We start from the raw sequence: 15,960 nt of genomic DNA, 5'->3' as shown, positions 1-15,960 counted from the left end.
TTAACCTTCGGTCGAGAATATGTTTGTATATTTTCAGAAAACAACTCCAAGACCATGTGGATTCCTGCAACAGAGAGGAATTATCAGGAATGCTCCAGCCATGAAGACAAGAGGAAAAACAATCCAGAGATGAAGGACGCTGACGTCACTTTGCCATGCTAGCAGTCAGCAGCTGTGCGTCGCTGCAGGTTGCCCAGGATCAAACCAGAGAGGGTCGGACCTGCATTGCCACCATTTGTCCACCATCCAGAACTGAAATATCATTGCTGACATCTACACATAAGGAACTGTCGGACATTGAAACTTGGACTCAGAACTCTTGGACATTGAAATTGGGACTTAAAACATTTTTTGTTCTTGAAATGTTATGCTTAAGTTTTAAAATGTTTTGGGTTAAAAAAAAATAGAAGCAGGGGCATAGAAAGGGAATGGACTGATAATTCTTGGGGGGAAGGAGGTGTGGGGGGTGTGGGAAGAGACTGGACAAAAATCTTACACCTATGGATGAGGACAGTGGTAGGGGGTAAGGGCATGGGGTGGGGTGGGAACCTGGTGGAGGGGAGATATGGTGGAAAAAAGAGGAACATCTGTAATAATCTGAACAATAAAAGATTTATTAATTAAAAAAAATATGCTTGCATTGAATTTTTTAGAGGGAGAGGAGAGAGAAACATCGATTGGCTCCTCCTGCATGCCCCCCTACTGGGATTTGAGCCCACAACCTGGGCATGTGGCCTGACCTGGAATTGAACTATGATCTCCTGGTTCATAATTGAAGCTCAACCACTGAGCCATGCTGGCCAGGCTAAAGCACTATGTTTAAGAAGGGGAGGATTCCTATTGTGCTGGAAACTTTAATGACTGCTAAATCTTCAGCTCCAGAGTGAGGACCAATGTGTTAATTTAGAAATCCTCTTTAGGAAGAGCTGCCTTCAGTGGCTCACAAGTCAATCTGGAGTCCTGAGTAAAGCCACACCAACAGGCATACTTACCTCATCTCCCTTTCATCTCTTCTTTCCTCTGTGACTAGGAATATGCATATTCTTGAAAAACTAACCAGGTTGCCACTTGGGTTTCTCTGCTTTGTCACACATAACTCATTTAGTGTTCTCTCACATATCCTGCTTCCCATCCATTAGTCCACATTCTCCATTAAGGTGATGTGGTTTTGAATTTTTATTTTTCTTATTCTATGTACATCCAAGATATTTGGTTGTGAAGTGAATATTCAGGGTAGGTACTAAACAGACTTACAGTCTGGGTTCTTGAATATTCCACTTTTATCATACACAGAAAATTCACAGAATATAATTCATTGAGGACTCACCTCCATCATGTGGTCCTTTCTTACCTCTCTGACTTTTAAGATGTAGAAATGGAGCACCAACTCTAAGTGATTCTGGTATTGTTGCATTGTTTTAATTACCTGAGAGCAAAAATAAGCAGCCATAAGTGGAACTCATTTAAAATACACTCAGGAGTTTCAGGGTGTTTTTTTTTTTTTCCAGATTAAAAACAACAAAAATTGACACCAATCATAAAAACGTTAAAAAAGGAAAACATTTTCCAATTAATATTTTATGCTGTGATGCACCGAGAAGCACTTCAGTTTTTGGTAAATGGAGGAGGAATGATACTGGAATCATGAGGGGGGTTGTTTCACTTCAGGCAGATTATTAGGAGTAAAGGAAAAATTAAAATAAGAGTATTTGCCGAGCAGTAGTACAGTGAATTATCCTCCATCAAGATTGAATCCAGGCCATGTGACTGCTTTTTGTGATTACGGACACATAGAGTCTCTCTGAGCTTCATTTTCCTCATCCATAAAGTGGGAATGATAATGATAATACCTGCTCTACCTCACACGTGGCCCAGGGGAGAGATACTGTGTGTGTGAGAGTAGAAAGTACTTTATTAAACATGAAGCATCAGGTATACCAACACATTATAGGTATCAGTACAAGAAAAACGTTTTAGTTTTTATTATTTGTTTAGTTTAGTGACAGAAATTATTCTAGCCCTTCAAAAAATATGTACTGTTTATAAATTTTTGGTACTTATTGTTGCTTTTTTGTGGTAGACGAAAGTGTTTCAAAAATATACTTTCTGGATTACAAAGAGGTCAATTAAAATTAGAAATGCAAATATTATATATTAAAATGTACAGTGTTCTCCATGAACTGAATGTTTTCATGAAAATGCAAGTTATTCATGTCTAACTGATTTTTTAATTCCTCATTGTGATATGTAGAAAATGATAAAAATTAGTATTTGCATTTTAAAGAACTTGGATTGTGGAAGGAGTTAAGTAGCGAATTATTGAAGGGTACCAACCAAATTGGCACTCTCGTTGGGGCTGTTCAGAAATAAAATGGAACAAAAAAATGAAATGCATTGGTGCTTTAACAAATTCAAAGATGAGTTCTTGATTATTTTATGGGGAATGAATTCTATGCATCCCTGGAGGCCTCCAGTCAGCACTTGCCTCCACCTCACAAAGAACAGCAAACAAAGCATGCTTGCCTCCAGACATCTTGGAGCAGAGCCTGTGGTGTGGGGGGTGAGGCACTGCTGAGCTCTGATGTAAACACAAATTTGTGAAGGTCTTCCTACACCCTCCCCTTATCTCTCTTTACAGCGTACTATCTCTCTTGAGTTTGTTTTACTCCTTGACATCACTTAGGAGGTTGTGACAATGAGAACAGGGGCTGTCCACCTAAGTCTCCAATCGAAAGGATATCCCTAGAGCAGCCGTTGGTGGTGGAGGAGTTAAGTCCCAGCTCTCCACCATCCACCACATCCTCTCCGCTCCTGAGAACCCCTATACTCCTGAGTTTGGTTGTGCCCCTTCATGTGTGGGCAGAATCTCGTCCTCTGACCTAGGCCAGTAACTGTACAGATGTTTTTTTGTCCTTGATGCCGTGTGACCAATGCCTTCTCTTACTGTCCTCCTTCCTGTGCTTTACTGACAGTAAGGAATTTTAGTCAAAACAAAGCACAGGGATAGGTGGGTGGTATTTGTGGGAGTGATGTTAAGGACTTCAGTACAAACTGGATAGTTCTGGTTCTCCTACTAATTTGTTAGCTTCTGGAGGGCAGGAAGTTTCCTTTTAATCTATATATCCCTCATACTAATTGGCACCGTGCTTTGCATATTGTTGATGATGAATATTATGGAATGGATCATGCTTCTGTAAGTTGTGTAGCAGTACTTACGAGTGAGGTTAAACACTTCGTTTTTGGAGTCAGATAGCTTGGGTGGATTCCTGGCTGTGCCATTTAATAGCCTGTGACCTTAGGCAAGTCACCAAACCTCCTGGGCTTCCTCATCTTGAAAATGGGTATAATAATACCAAATACCTCATACACTGTTGTGGGCATTAACTGAATTGATATACATAAAGTTGAAACATGCTTGACATGTGATAAAAGCTCCATACATGTAAACTGTTTTATTATTATTATTATTATTATTATTATTATTATTAGCACTTTACCGTTTACAGAGGGCTCTTCCATATAGCAACTCATTAAATTCTCACAAGAGTCCTGTGAAATGTGGACATATATCTTTATTCATCTTGCAGTTGGAAGGACTAGATCTTATAACTGATCAGAGATTGATCTTACAACTGATCAGAGATTGTTGGGTTGGGAGACACACACACAAATCTAACCTCCAAAACCAATGGTCTTGTTACTGCCCTGTCTCAACCATCATGCTCTCTCTATCATCTGAGAAACATTTAAAAATACATGAATATTCAATTATATTGTTACAGGGGAGAATCACAGAGGAGTCAGAACAGTGGATCTTAAAGGAATCTCATTCCTGGGGCATTGGGCAGAGAAAAGGCCAGTAACTGTACAGATATTTTTGTCCTTGATGCCATGTTACCAATGCCCTTTTTTACTGTATCTCCTTTCTGTGTCTGGTGCCTGATTTAGTACTTTGCATATAGTAGGTGCTCATTTAATAATAGCTGAACAAAAACACAAATGACTGGCATGTATATGGGTACCAAAATAATACAAAAAAGCTGTGAAATTAGAAATACATTTACATTTTACATAATCTCTGGTAAAAGATTTGCTTAGAGGAAGAATTAGGCATCACTACTAAAACCAGCCTTGGGAATTACCAATGGACTTAATGGATGCCTCCCATCCTGCTTCACCATTAGATTAAAAACAAGCAAATGACTAACTTTTTAAAATATAAATATTTACCCAATTTAATTTTGTAAGATGCACCCCACCCAGTAATCCCAGTCCCTTTTACCCTACCTTACTTTTCTTTGTGTAGAACTCCCTACCTCCTACCACAATGTATAATTTTTATGTTCATTATTGATCATTTAACTGCCACCACCAGAACTCTACCTGCTTGAGGACAGGAACCTTTGCCTGAGCATTAATTTACCTCAGGGTCCCAGGACAGATCCTGGAATGTATTAGTGCTCAATAAATATATTTTGAATGAGCATTAATGACTCCTTTCTATGTGCAAGACAATGTGAATGCTATTGTATATAGGATTAAATAATCAATGAAAAGCTGTTTAAATGAATGTATGTATATATGTACATTTTAAGATATCAAATATATATATATATATGTATGTGTATATATATATATGGGGGGTCCCTCAGCCTGGCCTGCACCCTCTCGCAGTCTGGGAGCCCTTGAGGGATGTCAGTCGGACATCCTTAGTGCTGCCATGGAGGTGGTAGAGTCTCCTGCCTCTGCCGCTGTGCTTGCCAGCCATGAGCCCAGCTCAGGGCTTCTGGCTGAGAGGCACTTCCCCTGTAGGAGTGCACTGACTACTGGGGGCAGCTCCTGTGTTGAGCATCTGCCCCCTAGTGGTCAGTGCGTGTCATAGCAACTGGTCATTCTGCCATTCAGTTGAATTGCATATTAGCCTTTTATTATATAGGAGATATATATCTATAATAATAAAAGTGTAATATGCTAATTAGACCAGACAGCCGAATGACCTTCCGGACATCCTTCTGGATGGAGCTGTGGCTGCGAGGGCCAAGGCAAGCCACCGCAACTGTGAGGGCCGAGCCCCTTGCACGAATTTTGTGCATCAGGCCTCTAGTATATATATAACTTAAACAAAGGGCAGTGCTCATTTTGACCAGTCTTGACCTACTCAAAGTGCATCTTTGCTCCCCTGGGTCCCCCCACCCTGTGGATGACACACTCTAGGGTGTGCAGGTCACCTTTGCAGGGCCTCACCCAGCCTGCTTCCTGCCCCTCCCTCGACCCTCCTTCCCATGCTCTAGATGTCCGCAAACAAACTAGAAGTCTGAAGGCAGCATCTGGCCTGCACATGTTCATTGTTGGGCTTGCTAGGAGTTGGAAAATTTTTTCAGTGAATTGCCAACTTTTAAAAATCTGGAGAATTCTCATAAATATCCAGATTTCCGCTTTCTCTTGCAAAGCCTAAGAGTATCTGTCGACACTGGGCTGGCATTGCCACCCGGCCTTGGTAGGCTGGGGCTGAGCAGCAGCTGGCCTGCAGATAAGGCGTGTGCCCTTCTAGTTACCAGCATCCCAGCCCTGCTCATCTCACCCACTCACCACCCTGCCTGGCCCTGGAGGGGCTGGGTTTGCAGCCCCTGCCCCATCTCCAAAGATAGGAATTTGATACTGCTGCAAGCTGCTGGGAAGACGGGACTATATAGCTACACACACTGTTTACAGCTGGAGTCCATCCTGTGTATAAAAACTTGCTAATTCAGAAAATGGGCATATACTCTTTTAACAAATACTTAGCTCTGACTGCCCTTTGACCAAGGTTTGCAGTTCCTTCACTGTCCCTCAATACAATGTGCTCATTAGCTAAATCTCAAAAATAGTGTTATTTCTCTTTGAGGAAAAACATGCCATTAAGGAATAATGGCTCAGCATGCCACAAAACTTCTTCCTGATGAGTTTCCTTTTTTGGAAGATAAGCCTGCCACTTGAGCTTGTTTGAGTTTGTTTATTAGGCAAGCGTGCCTTTTTACTTTTAAAATAATCCCCCATGTATGTCACTTTGGACAAAACAGCACCACAGGCTGCCTCACTCTGTTATCACAGAGGAATTATTGTCTGATATATGAAGGCAGGGAGATGGAGCCCAGCACACTTGTTGATCCAAATGAAAATGCATCAAAAGAAAGCAGATATCTCACTGTTAGTGGATGAAAGGAAACCACTCCTCTTGCTTCTCCACTCTGGAAAGAGAAAACATGATGTGAATAAATCTCCTTTGGTTGTTTTTCCATTGTTTGCTTTTTTCTTCCTGCTGTTCCTGCTGACAAGGATGAAAAACTATAATGTGAGAGCTAATTCATGTCAGGTGCTACTGAGCCATCCATAGGAAAGCATGTAAATTTCCGCTGCTTTGAAATGGCATTGCTAAGCAATTAATTAAAATGTTGTCACTGCTACCCTGAGTGCAGTTTAAATAACCCAGCACTCAGTAAAGGGTAGTCAGTTTTAACTAAACGATGAAAACAAATGGCTGGAATCATTTGTTTTGAAAACAAAGAACCTGCCAATATGTAATGAGCCAGATGCCGGGGTGTCTCGAGTGGGCTGGTGGGGAAGGAGGGACCAGGAGGGCCAGGATGCACTGCCTAGTTAAGGGGCATTGTCCTAGCATTGCGTCCGGATGAAAGTGGCCCAAATCTAGTGAAAAGGATGCCTGGAAATTTCAGTTCCTGTGGGGAATATGATCTGGTGAGTGGGTTGTTGAAGTTAAAATTGCAAAAAAAAAAAAAAAAATCTCATGAGCACAGTAGCCAAGGGGTCAGGGCATAGAGTCAGAGGCCCAGGAAGAAGGGGACCACTAGCAAGAGCTAGCTGAGTGTTAGGCCTCAGACAAGAGTTTGAGTGAAACAGGGTTCCAGGTCTTGAATGGGAAGTGAAAGTACAAATAAAGAAACTCAGGCAATCCAGCTTCCCAGTCCTATGGATTGCACAAACTCAATGTGGGCTGGGAAGGCTGTAGCTCCAGATACTCACGAAAGTCCAAGGGTTGTCTTGGTCACCAGAGAAACATCATAGTAAGGTGAGTTCCAGGCCTTACCAGCTGGTGGGAGTTGTACCTACTGTTATGTTGCCAGTGTTGGCTCCAGGGAGTTAGGAAAAGGTGAGGGCAGGACTGAAAAGGCAAGAGCTTACAGGTACCAGTACTGTCAAGGACATCTGAAAACACACATACACACTCACACATATACACACACCCCTTCTCAAAGGATGCAGTCCAACACACACACATACACACACACACACACACACACACACTCCTCACACCCCTTCTGGGAGGATATTCTCTCTCTCTCTTCTCTCTCTCTCTCTCACACACACACACACACACACACACACTCACACACACACTCATACTCACACCCCTTTTGGAAAGATATACTCTAAAATGTTAGCAGTGATTATCATTAGATTGTAGAATTATGAATGGATTCTTTGTTGCTTTCATAAAACTTATTTTTATGTTCCCTTAATTTTTCACCATGAAAATGAAATTACTATGAAAACTTTTATAATAAGGAAAAAAGGTTCTTAAGTTATGTTTCCCTTTAATTGAATTTATATTTGAAGCTGGTTTAAAGGTGGATCCCTTGAAAACAAAAACAAAGACAAAAAAAGAAATGGGGGAAGTTTTTTTCACAGAAAGTCCTGATTATAATTTAATCTTAATCACATGCTATCCTCAAACCCTCTCTTTCTACACTTCCAAGGTAGAGTGGGGATAAGAAGGGTACAAAAGGAAGGACAGAGGGTAAAATATCATTCTAAAAAGGCCTTGAAATGTTAAATTGGGTAATAAAGTGAAAGCTGTCAAAATAAGAATAAAGTGCTCATACTTGAACTAAGAGAAACTCTTATCAGTTAATGTTTTAGTCTCTACTTCCAGGAATATGTATGCCCTTATTCCCTTTATAGATTTGTTTTTAGTTTTTCAATATGGAAATGAGTATCTTCATAACATCTTAGTAATACACTATCTAGCTTTCAGGAAATACCAGGCTCTGTTTATTCACTGATTTATAATCTGAAGGAGGCAGAGAGATGCAAAAGTTGTTCCCTGGGGTCTCCAGCCCATTTCCTTCTATTCTTGCTCTTGCTAGAATTGCAGTGTTCAATTATAGAAATGGCAACAATTACTCATAATTATGCTTCTCACATGCAATGAATGATTTCAGATGTTGTTAGCACAGCTCAGTATCTTAGTATTAGCTCATTATGAAGGTTGCCTATCACAATTTATTTGTCATTCTGTTTATGTGAAGAGACTAGAGACTGGCTAATGGATGGATTCTATGATTAGCTTTTTCAAAGGGAGAAAAAAAACCTCTTGTACTTTTGAGAGGTGTAACTATAGGTAAATTGTTCAATCTCTTGGCATCAATGTCCTACTCTGTAAAATGAGTTGGATTTAGTGATCTCTATAAAATTCCCCCTACCTTAAAAAATATATTGATTTTAACTTGCCAAGTCTGAAATTATCTGGGGGTGGAAATGGGACGTCTTTTTAGAGGTAGGTAATTCAACTTGTACATGGTGTTGGAAGAAAATATCAGAACCAAGAAAATATTTGATTGGCAGAGAGACAATGCATCTCAGTTGAAGATATTTCTCTAACTGCTACCGGTTGCTACTATGGCACATTCCTCCCCTTACTTTTTCCAATAGGGAGAGAGTGATGGGGAAAGGTGGAAGCAGGGAGTGAATGGTTCAGAGTGGGAATACCATTCCAAAACATTCTAGCTCCAGCCCTGCTGTTGATTAGTTTCTGGTCTTTTCTTCTCTCTTCTAGATTTTAGGGATTGACTTTTCCTCTTTATAGATTTGACAAAAGTAAAATTTATTTCAGCCACCTATCAGGAAGACAAGAGAAAAACTTGCAAGTGAAAGGATCCTTATTAGAACACAGATATTTCACCTACTGGGCAAAACTCAAGTCTTCCCAACACCACCTATTCTGTCACCACCACACAGCTATTGCACACCTAGAAGCTGGCTGCCAGAGGGCCACCAAAAAAGGCAAGTTAGAGGCGGATGCTTGCTGTAGTGCTGGATTCCATCAACACAATCTCTGACCAGGGGACTTCAATCGTTTCTCTTTTTGACCAGTTTCATTTCGGTAGAATTATTAAGGGCTGCCCTCAAAAAGGCTTCTAATCAGATAGTTTATGGAACATTCCTAGCATATGATACAATTGCTCCACTAATCACAGGTGAGCAAGAAGGAAGTAGAGGAATCAGTAATCGGCTAAACTTTAGGGATCAGGAGAAGTCTGGGATTGGCTCTTGCCACTAAAATTCTGATAATACATATTTAATAAATCTCAGGTGAAGCTTGGCCATTTGTCTTATTAAAAAGTTAGAGAATGTCAGGAAATGGCTAAAGGAGAAGGAAAAAGGGAAATGGAAGGTGAGATCTCACAAGCAGGTTATCATGGCCCTATGAACTATTCTGGGCTCTAGTTTCATCCCCTGGTACCCTTAGTTCAGTTGTTATTCCTTGGGGAGAATCAAATCTTTGTCTAAGGGCCAAGGGGTTTTTAAGCCTCTGTGGAAAGCAGTTTGGTGACTCTTTAGAGAGTTAAACACAGAATTACCACTGTAATTCCACTCCTAGGTATATACCCAACAAAATTGAAAACAGGTACTCAAACAAACACTTGTACACGACTGTTCACAGCAGCACTATTCACAAGAGCCAAAAGGTGGACACAAATATCCATAACCAATCAACAGATGAATAAAATGTGGCATGGACATACGATGGAATATCAGTCAGCCATAAGAGAATGAAGTTCTGATACATGCTGCAATGCAGACGAAGCTGGAAAACATTATGTTGAGGGAAATAAGGCAGACAAAAGGTCACATATGGTATGATTCCATTTTTGTGAAATGTTCAGAATAAGTAAGTGCAGATTGGTAGTTCCCAGGGGCTGGAGAAGGGGAGGACAGGGAGTGACTGTTGAATAGACACGGAGCTCTCTTTTCGGATAATGAAATTTCTCTTGGAACTACTAGTACATAGAGGTGATGGTTGCACAACAAGGTGAATGCAGTAAATGACATTGAATTATACACTAAAATTAAAAGTAATGAGTGACTTCTCTATATACCAATGTGGATGGAACTCAAAAACATTATTTTGAGCCAGAGCGATCAGATACAACAGTACATACCATATGATTTAAGTCAAAACTGTGGTTGCTTATGTGGGGGTTGACTGGAAGGGAGCATGAGAGAAGTTTCTGAGGGGATAGAATGTTCTGTATCTTGCTAGGGTTGTGATAATATAGATGTATGAATATATTTGTGAAGACTCATTGACATATGCACTCAAGTCCTGTGCATTTAACTGAATGTAAATTTTATCTCAAATAAACAAAATTAGAGAAAAAAATGAGCAAAAAAAGGCCAAAATCCTATAAAAATATGGGCAAAAACCATGAAAGGACAATTCATAAAAAACATGTTTAACCATTTATAATGATATATGAAAATTGAAACTTCACTGAGCTGTTTTTTATCTATCATATTGGCAAACATTTAAAAGCTTGATATTATACTCTGATGTAAGTGTGTGGGAAAACAGTCAGTCGTATACATTGCTATGGTGAGAAATTTGGCAATATGTAACAAAACTACATATGCTTTGACCCTTTAATCTAGCAGTTTTACTTCTAGGAATGTATCAATCTTAGTTAGTCGGGGTGGCTTATAAACAATAGAAACTTATTTCTCACTGAGATTAGGGTGCAGCCTGGTCTAGTGAGGACAGACATCTGTATCCTCACGTGGAAGGGACTATAGAGACCCGTGGTGTCTCATTTATAAGAGCACCAATCCCATTCATTAGGGCACCACCCTCATGACCTAATCACCACTCAGAGGCCTCACCTCCTAACACCATCACATTGGGTGTGAATTTTGGGGGAAGATAACCATTCATTACTCATGAAACACACCCCTAGTATACAAAAATGCGCACACAACAGGTTATTCATTGCAGCATTACTTACAGTCCATTTTTCTCCTGGGATCAACCACAGCCTCAGGTATCCTTCTAGCAACACTCCAGCATGCTCTGTGCTCATTTTCACCATCCAACCATCATGACCAGGTGATTCCCATTTAAACCAAGTAAGTGCATCTGACTACACTGGTACCAAACAATGATTAAAACCTTGGACTCACCTTGAGAGTTTGCACATCTAACAGTGCCTAGGCTCCACCCTCAGAGACCCTGATTTGGTCAAACTGGCTCCTGTGTTGTCTGTGACCTGCCCCATCATTTTATTCTGACTTTTCTATTTTCAGCTTCCACAGTGGCTGAGGTGGGGTACAGGAGTCAGCATTTTTAAAAAGCTTTCCAGATTATTCTTTTGTGCAGCCAGGCTGAGGACAAGGGGAATGAAAAATAGCAAATATTTCAGGATAGAAAGAAAAGCACAAGAATTCATCAATATTCAAGATCTTAGGAGAAACCAAGACGGCGGCATAGGTAAACACCGGAGTTTGTTGCCTCGAACAACCACTTCAAAAATACAACTAAAAGACGGAACAGACATCATCCAGAACCACAGGAAGGCTGGCTGAGTGGAAATTCTACAACTAGAAGGAAAGAGAAAAGCATACCGAGACTCAGAGGAGGCGCAGTGCGGAAGTAAAATACTAAGGTACAGAGGCGCACACGGAGCGGGCTGGCGGCTGAGGGCGAGGTTGTCTTTTTTAATCGGGAGGGAGTCTCAGGCTCTGAGCTCCAGTTCCGGGCGAGTCTCTGGGGACCCAGATTCATACGGGAGAAGCGGGACTGTCCACAGCAGCTTGCATTGCTTCTCAGCTGGGCCTCATCTGGGCACCCCCAAACCCCCAAAAAAGGAAGGGGAATCTGCATATCTCTTCATAGCTCCTGCTGGGTAACCTCAGGAAGAGGCTTAATTAGCACCTCCTTAGATCCAAGAGCCAGTGTACCCAGTGGTCAGAGTGGGACCACCCAGATTACAACTCCTCAGATTCATAAGGAACACACTCAGGGGGCAGACTCAGTGAGCACCAAAGCCCCACTGAAGCAAGTCTTGCCCCAGAAGGGTGTCTTCAGCACAGAAGTTCTCCCACTGCAGACACAGCTGATTCTCACTGCCAATTGGCCTGGAGGTCAATTCCTCCCAGTGACACCTAAAACAATCAAGGCATAACTACAACAAGACTGTGCACAAAGCCCACAAGGGGGTGCACCAAGAGTGTCCACCTCAGGTAACTGGGGAGGCTGAGCCACTGGGCCCTGTAGGACACCTAGCACACAAAACCACTCTACCAACACAGGGAAGCAGACAAAATGCGAAGACAAAGAAACAGGTCACAAATGACAGAAATGGAGGACAGCAAACGACTGGATATAGAGTTCAAAACCACGGTTCTAAGATTTTTCAAGAATTTTATGGAAACCGCCGATAAATGTATTGAGATCCTTAAGAAATCTAGTGAGACCCTCGATGTTGTGATAAAGGACCAACTAGAAATTAAGCATACACTGACTGAAATAATATTATACAGACTCCCAACAGCAGACCAGAGGATCGCAAGAATCAAGTCAAAGATTTGAAATGCGAAGAAGCAAAAAACACCCAACCGGAAAAGCAAAATGAAAAAAGAATCCAAAAATACGAAGATAGTGTAAGGAGCCTCTGGGACAACTTCAAGCGTACCAACATCAGAATTATAGGGGTACCAGAAGAAGAGAGAGGGCAAGATATTGAAAACCTATTTGAAGAAATAATGACAGAAAACTTCCCCTACCTGGTGAAAGAAATAGACTTCCAAGTCCAGGAAGCGCAGAGAACCCCAAACAAAAGGAATCCAAAGAGGACCACACCAAGACACATCATAATTAAAATGCCAAGAGCAAAAGACAAAGAGAGAATCTTAAAAGCAGCAAGAGAAAAAAAGTCAGTTACCTATAAGGGAGTACCCATACGACTGTCAGCTGATTTCTCAACAGAAACTTTGCAGGCCAGAAGGGAGTGGCAAGAAATATTCAAAGTGATGAATAGCAAGAACCTACAACCAAGATTACTTTATCCAGCAAAGCTATCATTCAGAATTGAAGGTCAGATAAAGAGCTTCACAGATAAGGAAAAGCTAAAGGAGTTCATCACCACCAAACCAGTATTATATGAAATGCTGAAAGGTATCCTTTAAGAAGAGGAAGAAGAAGAAAAAGGTAAAGATACAAATTATGAACAACAAATACACATCTATCAACAAGTGAATCTGAAAATCAAGTGAATAATCTGATGAACAGAATGAACTGGTGATTATAATAGAATCAGGGGCATAGAAAGGGAGTGGACTGACTATTCTTGGGGAGGAAAGGGGTGAGGGGGATGCGGGAAGAGACTGGACAAAAATCGTGCACCTATGGATGAGGACAGTGGGTGGGGAGTGAGGGCGGAGGGTGGGGTGGGAACTGGGTGGAGGGGAGTTGTGAGGGAAAAAAAGAGGAACAACTGTAATAATCTGAACAATAAAGATTTAACTAATCAAAAAAAAAAGAAAAAAAAAGATCTTACCTTGCTATATAAAGCATTAAAATTTCCATCCCTTCTGGGTGCTTAGTTCCAACCAGTTTCCTTCATGACTACATCTGCTGTGGAAAGGAAGATGGAGGTTTGATCTTTACCCTGGTGAGTCACATAACCTTTTTATTGGGGGGAGGATTGGATGCCTTTACCATTAGGTGCTCCTTTAACCATTTTGTGGTGTTCCCACCTACTCCCTTTCAGTGAGGTCAGTAACTGGGAATACCACAGATTTCTAGGTCATCATTGCCTTTACCGGCAGAGGCATGGCTACTTCCAAAAAATTGGTCTGTGAGTGAGGCAAGAAAGGAGAAACAAAGACAGTGACTAGTTCCATTGTCACCCTCCCATTTGTATGCGTATTGGTTTGGCTTGTTTATTATTGATTTCCAGGTCAAAACGTTCTCTTTACTTTTTTTACCTAGAGCACGGAGGGCCAGGAAGCATCAGACAGTGTTTTTAATGGGACAACTTTGATGATGTGATTTTTAAAAATTACTTAGTCAATAAGGATTCATTTGAACTTGTACAGAATGGTATTTGATTGGGACAAACATAAACAAGTATAAAATGGGTGTCATAGGTAATGGAAAAACAATTTTATGGATTGTCAAACCCAATGTTTCTTCAACCCACACACAATTGAATTAAAAACTTCTAAAGTTCATCTTTGTGAACTGTCACCAGGAAACCTGCCGTGAACTGCCCTCAGGGGTGATTTGGTTGCTAGAGGAAACAAGGAAGACAATAATAACTGGTGAAAAGTGAGGCTGCTTTTTTGCATCTGTCTAGTCCAGTGGTCGGCAAACTGCGGCTTGGCAAACCGAGGCTTGCGAGCCACATGCGGCTCTTTGGCCCCTTGAGTGTGGCTCTTCCACAAAATACCAGCTCTTCCACAAAATACTGACTTCTGCACATGGGCCACGAAGTTTCAATCGCACTGTACGTGCGCGCCCGCACATAGTATTTTGTGGAAGAGTCACACTCAAGGGGCCAAAGAGCTGCATGTGGCTCTCGAGCCACGGTTTGCCGACCACGGGTCTAGTCAATAGGTAAAGTCTTGTTCTAGTCACTACTAGGAGCTATTAGTTAGCTTCTTTCAAAATTTCTCTCTCCAGACATCTGTCTTCAGAACCTTTGAAGGAAGATCTATGTGAGTGAGCAGAGGTGGAAGGGCCTGTCATCTCCAATTGCTTAGTGAGATCTACAGTATGGCTCAGCCCTAAAATATGGCCCATCGTTTAAAAAGAGGCACAAGGTTTGAGGATCTGCCTTGTATCCGCAAGTTACTTTTTCAGTTGGCAGACTATCTTGCTAGCTTCAACACTTGTCCCCAGTCTGTATACCTTCTGTTTTTTCTCTCCATCTGGAACAATTGTCTCATCCTGCTTATACACTTCCTATTTTTTTCATGAGATCTCCCTAGAGTCTCCCTAGATCTCCCTAGGGCCTAGACCATTTTAGTTACTATTGCTCCTGCCTTCTCCTAATGCTTTTACAGAATGCACCCAAATCTAGAACAAATTCTGTGTTAGTGCTTATTGCTACTTCATGTGCATATGTCTTGCTTTCTAACAAAACGTTAAACTATGTTAAACTTTAAGCTGCTTAAAGAAAGGAATAACTTATAATTTCTGATCTCCCCCAGCTCCTAGCATAGCATTGCAGATACTTTAGGTAAAGACTTTAGCTAACAATGAACGGACCTTAAGCTACACAGATTTTGCTTAATAAATTATTCTAGTTTGAGTATGGTGTTTCCTGTTGGGATCTTGACTAATACAAAAATATATATTTTAGGTGTAAAAGGGACACCGTCATTTTAAATATATACTTTATTGATTTTTTACAGAGAGGAAGGAAGAGGGGTAGAGAGTTAGAAACATCGATCAGCTGCTTCCTGCACACCCCCTACTGGGGATGTGCCCGCAACCAAGGTACATGCCCTTGACCAGAATCGAACCTGGGACCCCTCAGTCCGCAAGCCGACGCTCTATCCACTGAGCCAAACCGGTTAGGGCGGGACACCGTCATTTTAAAAATACTATGCCTTTTTCTTTTGTGAAGCCAAGAATTCTGTTGTAAAGTGGAGAATCATCTTCTAATTTATCATTTATGTAACACCTATAATTTTTGAGTTTTTATATCATGAAATTTTACACAGAGCTAAAGAAAAATGAAAAGAGCAAAACCATGGAAAAGGATGATGTTTTCGAACAGCAGTTTTGGATTTTTTTATGCCATCTGAACACAGGTCTGGGTTTGGTGGTGGAGTTTATGAGTTGTTCAGTCCTCAGTTTCCCTCCTGCACTTCAATCTCAGCCAAAAGCCTGTCTCGCTT

The 15,960-nt window shown here is 41.1% G+C and overlaps 1 long non-coding RNA gene across 1 annotated transcript; it reads right to left on the bottom strand.

The window, feature by feature from the left end:
- Positions 1–1,333: 1,333 nt before the first annotated feature.
- On the bottom strand, positions 1,334–13,690 carry LOC106726727. Its single transcript, XR_001362824.1, has 4 exons — positions 13,611–13,690; positions 11,236–11,436; positions 6,186–6,227; positions 1,334–1,426 (listed from the first exon to the last, which is right to left on the bottom strand). It is a non-coding gene; the product is annotated as an uncharacterized LOC106726727 (long non-coding RNA).
- Between the last annotated feature and the right edge of the window lie 2,270 nt (positions 13,691–15,960).

The sequence above is a fragment of the Myotis brandtii genome, unplaced genomic scaffold, assembly GCF_000412655.1.
Source record: "Myotis brandtii unplaced genomic scaffold, ASM41265v1 scaffold31, whole genome shotgun sequence".
Taxonomy (NCBI): domain Eukaryota; kingdom Metazoa; phylum Chordata; class Mammalia; order Chiroptera; family Vespertilionidae; genus Myotis; species Myotis brandtii.
This window is presented reverse-complemented; position numbering and strand designations above follow the sequence as displayed.